The sequence below is a fragment of the Crocodylus siamensis genome, chromosome 2 (assembly GCF_052110815.1).
Source record: "Crocodylus siamensis isolate JL-2025a chromosome 2, ASM5211081v1, whole genome shotgun sequence".
Taxonomy (NCBI): domain Eukaryota; kingdom Metazoa; phylum Chordata; order Crocodylia; family Crocodylidae; genus Crocodylus; species Crocodylus siamensis.
Genome location: NC_143396.1, coordinates 209,308,814 through 209,321,029, shown reverse-complemented (window position 1 = coordinate 209,321,029; position 12,216 = coordinate 209,308,814).

The following is a 12,216-nucleotide window of genomic DNA, read 5'->3' as shown; positions in this document are numbered from 1 at the left end:
TCTAATCTTCCCAAACATCTTTATGCACTCTCTACATCTGGGAAGCTATGGTAAATGGTACTTTTTTTCACTCCCTGGTTTTGCAGGGTTGAGTTTGATGTTGGTGCTCCATAAAGAGTATAAATTCTGAGAATATAAAATGGCTAGTCCTTTTAATCAAATGTATAATTTTCAAACTTGTATAAGGCATGATCTTGTTTTGTCACTGACTTTAATGGGAGCAGCCTCAAAGCAGTGTCCTTTGTAGCTGAGCTGAAAGTAACACACTTCATTCTCTCACCTTTTGTGTGTCTTGATGCTATTTCTGGTAGGTATAATCTGTGAAGGGACCTTAGTCATGAGAAAAAACCAAGTCCGTAGCATCAAAGTACATCCACTTATGACACAGAGATGTCTAGAGGCTGACTTTAGATCTGAAGCAATCCTCAGGGTATGAACACGAAACAGAACTGTTGCCGGCACAAGGTGCCCGAGGGAGGCAACAGTTTGGGTTCATTGCCCGGTGTGCGTCGCACCAAATAAACACACTGGGGGGAGAAGCAGACAGAATTTATTTGAGCTCAAGTAAAAGGCACAGGGAGACTGTATTGTCTCATCCTGCACACTTAGCCCCGCAACAGTGTAATTTTATACCTTGGTCAGTTTTCCACTAGTTGGCCCCCTTCTTCCTCCTCCCTTCTCTCTCCGAGCAGTGCCCTTGCATTCCACAGATAAGTTTTAGCTCACCTGCTTTCCAGAAGGACAGGAGATTACAGGCGCCATAGAAAGGGTTACAAAGGTTGGGCAAGGGGGGGGTCCTGGCTCGTCTGAGTCCAGAGCAGAAGGACTTCATCGACACTTGTGGTTTTCCATCCCTCTGAGTTACCTAGGGTTATGCCCAGTGACACCAACAGAACCAAATCACACAGCTGGGGACTCTCTGAGGAAGTTGAGCACCAGATCTGGATTCTAACTTTATAAATGAGCCCTCCAAGAAACCAAACCAAAACCTTGGATCTAAACTGGACCTTTCATGTAGATTTTGGTATCTTCTAATTCTGATGTTGCAAAGGACTTAAACATTCGCTTGCCTGGGGTTGGATGTATTCAAGTCAGCTGGCCCGGATGATCTCCACCCTAGAGTTCCAAAGGAACTGGCCGGGGTCATTGCAAGTCCCCTGGCACAACTTTATGAGCACTCGTGGTGCTCTGGTGAGGTATTGGAGGACTGGAAGAGGGCCAACGTGGTTCCCATCTTCAAAAAAGTCAGGAAGGAGGACCCGGGAAACTATAGGCCGGTTAGTCTCACCTCGATCCTAGGCAAGCTGTTTGAGAAAATTATGCTGGCACACATCCAGGAGGGGCCAGAAGGAGACTGCATGCTTAGGGGCAACCAACAGGGGTTCATCAGTGGAAGGTCCTGTCAGACCAACCTGGTGGCCTTTTATGATCAGTTTACCAGATCATTAGATGCAGGGGTAGCAGTGGATATAATCTTCCTGGACTTCCAGAAGGCTTTTGACACTGTCTCTCACCCTATTCTCATTAAGAAACTGGGGGGCTGTGGTGTAGACACCCACACAGTCAAATGGGTCGCCAACTGGCTGGAGGGCCGCACCCAGAGGGTGGTAGTGGATGGGTCCTTCTCAATCTGGAAGGACGTGGGCAGTGGGGCTCCGCAGGGCTCGGTCCTCGGGCCCGCACTGTTCAACATCATCAGTGATTTGGACGAGGGGGTAAAAAGCACCCTGTTCAAATTTGCTGATGACACTAAGATGTGGGGGGACGTGGGTACATTGGAAGGATGCAACAGGCTACAATCGGACATCGACAGGTTACAAGGGTGGGCGAACAAGAATAGGATGGGTTTCAACACAGACAGGTACAAGGTGATGCACCTCGGGAGGAACAACCGGCACCATACCTACAGGTTGGGGAACTCCCCTCTTGTCAGCACGGAGGCGGAAAGGGATCTGGGAGTGATCATTGACTCCAAGATGAACATGGGCCGGCAGTGTGGAGAGGGAGTAAGGAAGGCCAACCGCACCTTGGCATGCATCCACAGATGCATCTTGAGCAGGTCCAAGGAGGTGATCCTCCCCCTGTATGTGGCACTGGTCAGGCCACAGCTGGAGTACTGCGTCCAATTCTGGGCGCTGCACTTCAAGAGGGATGTCGACAGCATGGAGAGGGTCCAGAGGAGGGCCACTTGCATGATCAGGGGACAGCAGGGCAGGCCCTATGAGGAGAAGCTGCGGGACCTGAACCTGCTCAGCCTCCAAAAGAGAAGGCTGAGGGGGGATCTTGTGGCCTGTTATAAACTAGTCAGGGGGGAATCAGTAGGCATTGGGGAAGTCACTGTTTCCCCGAGCACCGCCAGGAGTAACGAGGAATAACGGTCACAAGCTGGCAGAGGGTAGATTTAGGTTAGATACCAGGAGGCGCTACTTCACGGTCAGGGCGGCTAGGGTCTGGAACCAGCTTCCAAGAGAAGTGGTGCAGGCTCCTACCCTGGGGGTGTTTAAGAGGAGGTTAGATGAACATCTTGCTGGGGTCATTTGACTCCAGTATTCTTATCTGCCATGGCGGGGGGTTGGACTAGATGATCTGCTCAGGTCCCTTCGGACCCTACAAACTATGAAACTATTTTACTACTATAACAGAAATTATGGCTCCCATTGACTTTGGTGGAAACAAGATTTGGCTTATGATGAGGGCAGGTCATGGTAATAAATAAATGATTGAATATAAATTCTCTTATCTGATATGTTTGCTTTCTGAGACTGCATTCTGCAGGATTGTACAGTACATCTGTGCACAGGACTGTTGACCAAATAATGTATTCTCTGAACACATCTTCAGCACAAAGCATTTAATTAAAGCACAGAGCATCTCAAAGTGATGAGCCACAGGATTTCAGGCAGTTTCTTGCCAAGGACTCCTCCTATTACAGTCTAATCTCTTTCTATCCAAGCTTAATTAATGATCAGCAAGGTGCTTCATTTTGAACTGGTAAGGAAAAGTGTTGTGCTAGGGAATCATTTGAATGGCTCATGCTTGCTAATGCATTGTTTAAGTGCTCTGCTGCTTTTGCCAGCACAAACAATCCTAGAGAGACAGTTAATCATCCAGTCTTTCCCTAATGTTCGTTCATTCATGAAATCGGGTAAATTGTGCCAAAATAGTGCTAATTTAAGATTGAATTTAAAATGTTGGTGTTCTCTCTCCCCAAATGTATTCCTCTCATAGAAAAGCACTCATTTTCTTCCTTTTTAAAACAGCTGTTAAAAGGTGTGCTTGGTTGGGCATAAAGAACTGTTCCTAATAAGTATACAGCACAGGGTATAGATATTATACTTTAAGACTATGATTTTTGGTTTTCTATATCGATTATCTGTACTTTAAAGGAATCGCCTGTTCTGAAAGGTAGCTGCTATTTTTTGAGGCAGAGCTGATACACTGTATTAGCAAGGAGATGCACAGACTTGTTTTCCCAGGAGATCTTAATTTGGTTCTTTCTTATTGTTTCCTTTTAATCTAAAATAAAGGCCAAAGTATGTGTTTTTTGCATAGGTATGAAAAAAGAATAAAACCAGCTTGTGATAGGAAGTATCTTGAATATATATGGTAGTGTTTGCAGGAAGCATACCATATAGGGCGGTCCTCAACTCGGGCACGTTGAAAATTGAACCTAAGAATGCTACCTTTAAAGACACTGCTCTTGTATCAGTGTTTCTTTTTTCTTTTTTCCAGAAGAAAACGAGCATGAACAATAATTATTCTCACATGACCAATACAAATGGGGGAATAAGTATGATCTCATCCAATTAAGATTTTATCTCTGATTCTGGCATATGTTCCTGCACAGGATAAATAAATGTCAGCTGAAGCGGCAAAATGAGTTGAAGGCTACTAATAATATGAAGACTGATGCAGCTCTTTGACTAATAGCTAAAGTTCATTTGTAACAGTCTGCAGGACCATGACATTACATCAGCTTCAGAACCCAGCTTGCATTAAGGGAAACAGTTCATTTGTTGATAAATGTGCTATGAGTTAGGATGCTGCACTTCCGTTCAATTGGTAAGAATGTAAAAAATAGGGGTGTGCAAAATGGGCTGTATTCAATTCATTGATTTGGATCACTATCCCAATTAGATTTGGCTGAATCTGAAGATTCGATGCTGATTCAGAAAATCAGCCATAGGCAGAGCTTTAAAAGTCTTTTCTACATACCATGCCACAAGGTACCAGGCATGGCTCATGAATGCTTCGATGGAGGGGTGGATGGAGCGTCCCACAGGACTGCAGGGGGCTCCCCTGCATGCTCAGCAGCAAACCCAGAAGTGGACTGGAGGTACTTCTGAAGTGGTGAACTCAGAAGTGAACCAGTCACCGAGCTGGGGAGGAGGGTCGGGTCCCCCTCGTGCTTCCTGGTGGACCTGGAAGTGGACCAGAACTGCTTCTGGTCCACTTCTGAGTCCACTGCTGAGCATGCTGGGGACCCCACCATGCTCCCGTGGGATGCTCCATCTGCCCTGCCATCTCAGCACTCGCAAGTTTCTTGGTACCTTGAGGTACGTAGAAAAAACATTTAAAGCTGTGTCTGTGTCTGAATCATTGACTTCTGAATCAATTTGGAGGGTGCCAATTCGATTCAGAGAATTTAAAGGGTCTCCTGATTCGATTCGGATTTGGAGATTTGGCCACTGAATTGGGTTGAATCTGCATTGAATCAGATTGGTGACTGAAGCTTTGCACAACCCGAGTAAAAAAAACAAACAAACAAAAAAACCCTTCAAGTTCTACTTTAACAACTCTTTTTTAAAAATTCAATAAAATATTAGTATTTAAAACATTATTAAACCATACTACTGTGGACTGTCTCTTGTCCCAAAGAATTACCTGCAGCATTCCATGTATGTATTTTTAGATAGCCGTGATCTGGGTAGTGCACTAGGAGCTAGGAACAGTTCATTATTTCTAAATGCAGCACTAATTCTCTTGGTGTGTTTGCATGTGCATTTATGCTGGCTTAAATTTTACTGTGCAGTAAATTCCTGCCCAGTAAATGTGAATAGGCCAACATCTACACATGCAGATGACCTGGGACTAAATTTAGTCCCAGGTCGGAGCAGCTTACCATGTGCCTCTGTAGCCACTAGGGGGTGGGGAGCTTCAGCCTCTGGCCAGATAGTCCCTGGGACTAACTTTGGTCCCAAGTTGAAGGCAGAGCCAGCTGCCAGCTCTTGGGACTAACTTTAGTTCCAAATTGAAGCCAGGAGAGATGACCAGCCAGGAGCCCTTGGTCTGGGCTCAGGTTGGCCCCCTAGTGGTTGGGCAGACTCAGCAGGTTAAGGCCCCTGGGGTACTGTGCAGTAAGCCATCTACACGTGTGCTACTAACTAATCTGGTGTGAATTTGATACCTTCATGATGCAGACACCATATTTACTGTGCGGTATGGGGATGTACATGTAGATGTGTGCCCATACTGTGCAGTAATTTCAGCTACTGTACAATAAATGTGCATGTGTAGGTGCACCCTCTGTGTCAGTTTAGTAATTAGCATTTCAATAGTATCTTTCATCGGAGTATTGTATAACCCTTTTTCAAACTTAACGCTATCCTGTTGTAATGACTAATTCATTATTACCCACCTCTTATAACACAGGAGCATTTAATTCAATTATTTGGTCATGGCTTCACAGGACATAAGAAACAGAGCTGAGAAATGATCATTTAATTACCAGTCCTGTCTTTTAAAGAAAAGATTGACAAAAAACCCAGCTTTATTTCTGTGCACCTCATTTTCCACATATTTCAAGATCAGATCCTATAATCATTTTGGGATTGAACCACTACTGAAAATGCATGTTTTTACATAAGACGACATCCCATTTTTATTAAATTTAAAAGGACATAAATTGCTCACTGCTGTAGGGAGAACTTAAATTGTTAATATGTCATTGAGACATTTTTGTATGAAAATTGTTGAAGAAATTGAAATACGGATCTCTTATTTTAAATTCTATTATTGTTTAATAGTTTCATTTCTGATGAAAAGAACCTATCTTGAATTTGTTATGTGAATACCCTGACCGTTTAAGGTTAGACCAGGGCAAACGTGTTAAGGGTTGTTGAGGTATCTTCTAGTGTGCAGTCTTCACTAAATGCATAGGCAAGAGGTTATGCAAATTTACAATTCTATATCATTATAGTAATTGCGCTTTATTGAATGGTTTGTTTCATAGGTTATACTCTCCGCTACCTACCAGTGGGTGTCACACTTACACAGTACAGACAAACCATCTTTCTGCGTGTCCTATTAAAGATTTGGCTTTAGTGCAATTTTACACGTCTTACCCAAGAGAAGTTTCCAATTATTTTAGTGGGACTGTAGCTTGAGGAAGGACAGCAGCATACAGCCCCTAGAGACTATAAAATATACATTGAAATGCAATTGGTGACTTAGTAACATAAGAATTGCAAATCAGACTAGTTTCATATGTAGTTGAGTACCCTGTCTTGGACCATGAAGTGTTAAATGTTTTACTGAAAGATGTAAGAAATGTCATTTATAGGGAATGGTGGCATACCTTGCTTATAAAGGAATCTTTTTTTTTTTCCCTCACCATTCTTTGTAAATTTGTTTCCATAATGTGAAATCTATTAATGAATTTAGCTACTAATAAGTTTAAAATCAGCAATCATCTTTGCAGCACAGATATGTTGCCTGCACCAGTCAGAATTCTCCTGATATTGCTACACAATACTTGCCATTTTTCAGTATGTCCTGGCATGTCATAGCTCAGATGTTGCAATATAAGGACTTTGTACTATTCTTTGTGACTGGTCCACGATAAGGGGTATCTCTGAATCATCAAGGATGAGTAACAGTTATTTCAAGTATCTGTCAGAGCTTTTAATAACACATTTAGAAACAATAATGCTTGACTCATACTGAGCTTTCCAAAAATTGTCTATACTGGTAACAACCCTATGTTGGTAGAAACTATTACTCCTATTTTTCTGGTTCAGGAAACTGAAATGCAGAGATATAAGAGCCTTACCCAAAAGCCCTGCAATTGTTGAGTATCAGAGCTGGGATCAGTAGTTCTCAGCAATTCCTGATTTTTTTTCTGGACCTGTCTGAAGCTACCTATCTCTGCATGTAGAATTATCTTTTTGCTGAAATTTCAGAAGAAAGCTATTTTTTTTTTCTCTCTTTTTTTTTACACTCGTTCTACAGGGGAAAGTTGTGTGGTGGTTTTTTTTTTTCCCCACGCCCCTCCTCCCACCCATGCTACCCCCTGCCCATGGATTTCACAGTCAGAGGCACCTTGCCCCTTTCTACTATAGTCTAAATTTGCTACTATAGTCTAAAATGCATGTTACTGCAATAATCATAGGATTTGCCCTAGCTGTTGGAAGGAAATAAGAGGTTAATTAATGTCAGCAGACTTTCTTCTGAAGAAATATTGCTCATTTATTACACATCAAATTACAGTGATATCACAGTTACATTAATTGTCCATATACAGAGAGGTAGTTAGCAATGTTAATCTGAAGTTAAGCATAACTGTGTAGCACCTTATAAAGGACTTTATGTACAAGGTACCACACCACCATGCCTTCTGTCCCTATACAGTCAGACCAATTTTCTGAGGCTAACTATATTTTAAAAAAATAGTTCTAGTAGTTGATTTCAAGTTATGTAAGAAAACTATAGTAATTAAATCACATTTGGAAAAGAGAAGAATAATTCACTGCATTGTAACTCTCTGGATACATCCATCTTTGAGATACCAGCCCCATTTCAACAGGTCATTCAACCACATGGTGAGAAGAGCCCTCCCCCAGCATGAGCTCCTAATCAGAGTGCCTGAGGAAAATGCAGGCCTACATTTTTCTAAACAAGTAATGATTTCTGTATGTCTTTGTTCAACTTGAGAGATGTAAATGGAGTCTGATAGATGCTCTGCACTTTCTAAAGACAGATTAGGGTGACCACTTTCCATTTTGAAGAAAAAAAAAAAAGGTGGGACACAGCCCCTGCCCCACTCCCTCCCTCCCTCACTGTAGGGACCTCAATTTGCCCCCCCCCCCACTTCTCCCCCTATGCCCCTGCACCCACCAGCTGCTCTCCACCACTGCCTGGCTGTATTCCTGGTCATGGCACCCCCTGCCTCAGCCTCAAGCAGACCCTTTCAGGCTGGAACGCTGCCAGCCTGCAAGGGGAAGCCCACCATTTCCTGCATTTTTCTGGAGTGAACAGAAAACCCGGATCCCTGCACAATACTGGAAATCCAGGACAAATTCTGTCCTAGAGTCATTCAGCCCAGGACTGGAACTTGATTTTTCATATTGGGACTGTCCCTCCCAATTAGGGATGGGTGGTCACCCTAAGAGAGATCCCTTTTACAAGTCTGAAATTGGGCACCCAAAATTACTGGTCCCTTTGGAAAATCCTTTAGGGAGTACCATCCCACAGTACTGGTTGCCAGGGGTGGATTAAGCTTCAATGGGGCCCTGGGCCTGACCCCGCAGCTGGGCCCCCCTCCCTAAGCGCATCCTGTTCCACAGCCATGGGCTCTGTCCATGGCCAGCACACTGGGAGCAACAGCTGGAGTAGGACATGCTGCCCCCCCAGGCCTGGGGCCAGAGCTGTGGCCACCCTTGCCTGCAGGTCCACTCTGGAGTTGGCGCCAAGTGTGCAGAGCCTCTACCCACCATGTGCATGCTGCCATGGCTGAGTCCAGCTGCAGCAGTGCCCAGCCAACATGCAGGATCGTGGCTGGGCCAAGCTGAGACTAGGCTGCTCTGAGGCTACCCTGCCACTGGCAGGTCCTGGCTATGCACTGTCCCTGGCTCCACTCGCTGCTGCTGGTGGCTCTCGTTGCTCCCAGGGCTCCAGTGTTCCCTTGCCCAGTACCCAGCAACCATGGCCCACAGCATTGCACATACCTGGGCTGGCCCAGCTGCCAGTTTTGTCTGAGCTAAGCCAGGGGCCCCTGGCCCAGGCCCAGTTGGCCCATGCATTAATCTGCCTATGCTCATCGCAGATAATTCATTCACCAGGTTTATTACCTGCTGATACCCTTGTAGAGGCATCATTCTTTAACTTTCCAGGGGAAGTCTAGTGCTCCCAATATCCCAAGTAATAGGAATCTGTCAGGATCTTCAGTAGATACTTATAGCACAGGTTATTGGTAGCAGTTGGTAATAGGGTATTTTTTCATATTTATTTGCTGCATCTAGCCCAAGATGGAACTAATCAAACACTCTTTCCATGTGAGAACCATCGAGTGATTGATAATTGTTCAGTGGTTTGTACTAGGGGTGTGACAAGCAGTCCCTATTTGTTTTGGATTTGGCCCAAATCAGGGACAGTGATTCAGTCTGTTGATATGAATCACTGTCCCTGATTCAATTCTGTCAACTCTAAATCTGAAGATTCAATGCTGCTTTGGAAAATCAGCAATTTGGACATAGATGGTTTTAAAAGCTTTTTCTACGTACCTCGAGGTACCAGGCACAGCGAATGCTGCAATGGTGGGGCAGATGGAGTGTGCTACAGGAGCGTGGGGAGGGGCCCTCCACATGCTCGGTGGCAAACCGGGAAGTGGACCAGAAGTACTTCTGGTTCACTTCTGGGTCTGCCAGGGAGTGTGCTGGGGCTCCCTGTGTGCTCCCTGCTCAGCGATCAGCCCTGGGGGGACCCCAGGTGCCCCCCAGACCCAGAAGTCACCAGTCGCTGAGCTGGGGTGAGGGGGCCTCCCTGGCAGACCTGGAAGTGCTTGTGGTCCACTTCTGGGTCTGCTGCTGAGTGCTCTAGGGAGCCCCTGAGCTTCTGTGGGATACTCCATCCACCCCAGCATCGCAGCGATCACGAGTCCCTGCTACCTAAAGGTATGTAGAAAAAACACTTAAAGCTGTGTCTATGTCCGAATCCTTCCAAATCTCTCCGAATGGATTTGGAGAGATTAAAGGGTCCTCTGATTTGATTCGGATTCAGAGATTCAGTCACTGAATCGGGCTGAATCTCTGCCAAATCAAATTGGGGACTGAAGATTTGCACAGCCCTAGTTTGTATACATTGCATTTGGTAGCCCAGGTCGTGTCGTTTGCTATATTGGCAAAAACCAGACAAAACAAAACAGAAACAAACAAAAAACCCACAAACCTGTCTCTGAGAACAGGAGAGCAGTATGTTAAAATAGCAGATGCTGTATAGTGTATTGTCATGCACCAAGGCACAAGATTTACAAGACAGAATTTTTTATTTAGTGCCTACTTGTGTCCTTTGACTACAGCTCTGCTGTCATCTGCAAAGTTGTAAGCAGGCTTCCACAGCAGACATGCTGGGATGATCCTTCTCACCTTGAACTGCTGGGGGAGTATGCTGCCGCACAGGATCTTGATGTTTCTAATATCTCCATGCTCAATGGCTACCTAGACGTGCTGATATAAGGCCCTTTCTTGGTTATGATTAATATAAAAGGAACTCTTTATTCACATCACAGCATGCAGGCATAGTCAGAATAAACTATTCAATTTGTGCTGCCTAGTATCACCAAGTTGGGTTTTTGTTTTGTTTTTTTTCCCCTAGGTCCTAGACTGAATAATGTAGACATGGACAGATCTATTGAGCACACAACAATAAAAAAAACAAAACAAAACAAAACAAAAAAAACTCCTTAGAGTGCATGGGAGTTCAAATTACTGCCCTGCAGCTTCCTCCCATGGCAATTGGATCGATATGAATGAGTGACAGTTTTTTATATTTTTCAAGATCTCTGAGGTTTGGCAAAAATAAAGATGCTAATTTAGCTGTGCTCCTGGAGGAAAGAGTGTCTGCTCTCCTGGTGAAACAGCTACTCAGCACAAGATGTTAGGAAAGCTGTTTTATCAGCTGTTACAACTGTCGCAGCTGAAGTGCAAAAGCCTACTTTATTCTGATACTTGGGTAGGGAATTGTCTGGAGATACAGACCTAGAATAAAGGAATCCAGAGTAACGGGTGACAGCAAGCAGGGGAGTCTGCTGTAGTCTGAATTCAAAAGTGTCCCTGTATGGGGTGCTGCTTAGTAGTGTTAAATATTAATCAGGTGGGTTATCACATTTTTATCAGGGTAATCTTTTTCTTCTCCCTTACACATTTCTTTAACAAGATTTCTAAAGTCAGTTTTGCATTGGTGAAAGATATCAGTTTGATAGGCCTGAGGCAGAAGACTTCTGTTCCATTTAAGCAGAAGGACTCAGACTCTCAACAATATGCTTTTGCAGGGTACATGCATGCATTACATTAAGATCACCCTAACCAAGATCAAAATGCTCCAGTGTGCAAGTGTTCATAGGGCTTAGGTCACTCTCTAAAAATAGTGTGTCCAATTTTTGAAGTTAGTTCTCATCTGAGGTGAACTAACTTTAGATTGGCAAAGGGTTGACCTGACTTAGCAAGGGTTAACCTGGCCTAGTGAATGCTGGCATATGTTCACAGTACAGCCATCGGCCTGGGAAAGCCCAGCCACACACCACAGCCTTGGGGCTATGCTGGGTTTTTTCTCTCCTGACCTTGACTGGTCTATTTTTAACCCCTGTCACAAATCTACCAAGTACCCTCCTCCCTCTGATTTACTTGCCTTCAGCTACCTGCCTGTGACTCTTTCCAGCGAGCAGCGAATGTTTGCATACGCCACTCCTAATTCAGGTTTAGGCAGCTTAAACTAAGCTGTCTAAACCTGAGTTGTGTCCCACAAACATTTGCTTGTACCCACACCCACAGTGATCAGTATGAAGGTTACTTTCAGGTGGTCTCTGTACACTCTTTAACTGCTGGTGCTTGTTATGATTATGGCATTTGTGAGGTGGAGACCTGTAGCTCGTCAGGAAAAATAGTGTTGTCATTATGGCCCGAAACTAGAGGTTTGGGGGAATCTAAGTTCCATTTTGGTGCTGCCCCTGACTGGCTTTATGACTTTTGTCAAGTCAACCTCTCATTTTTTCTAATTTGTAAAACATGGATAGCAATATCTAGTGTGTATGGGATATAGGAAGCTAAAAGTACAGCTCTGGAAGATTATTAATGAAGATGCTATAAAACTGAAAAGTTTTGTTTAACTTTGTCCAGCAACTGGTTGTCAGATGGCAATCAGTTTTCATGTCCTTTCATCTAAAAATGAAGTCATATCAACTGCCAACTAACAAGTGTTTTGGAGGATCCTTCTGAAGTATGG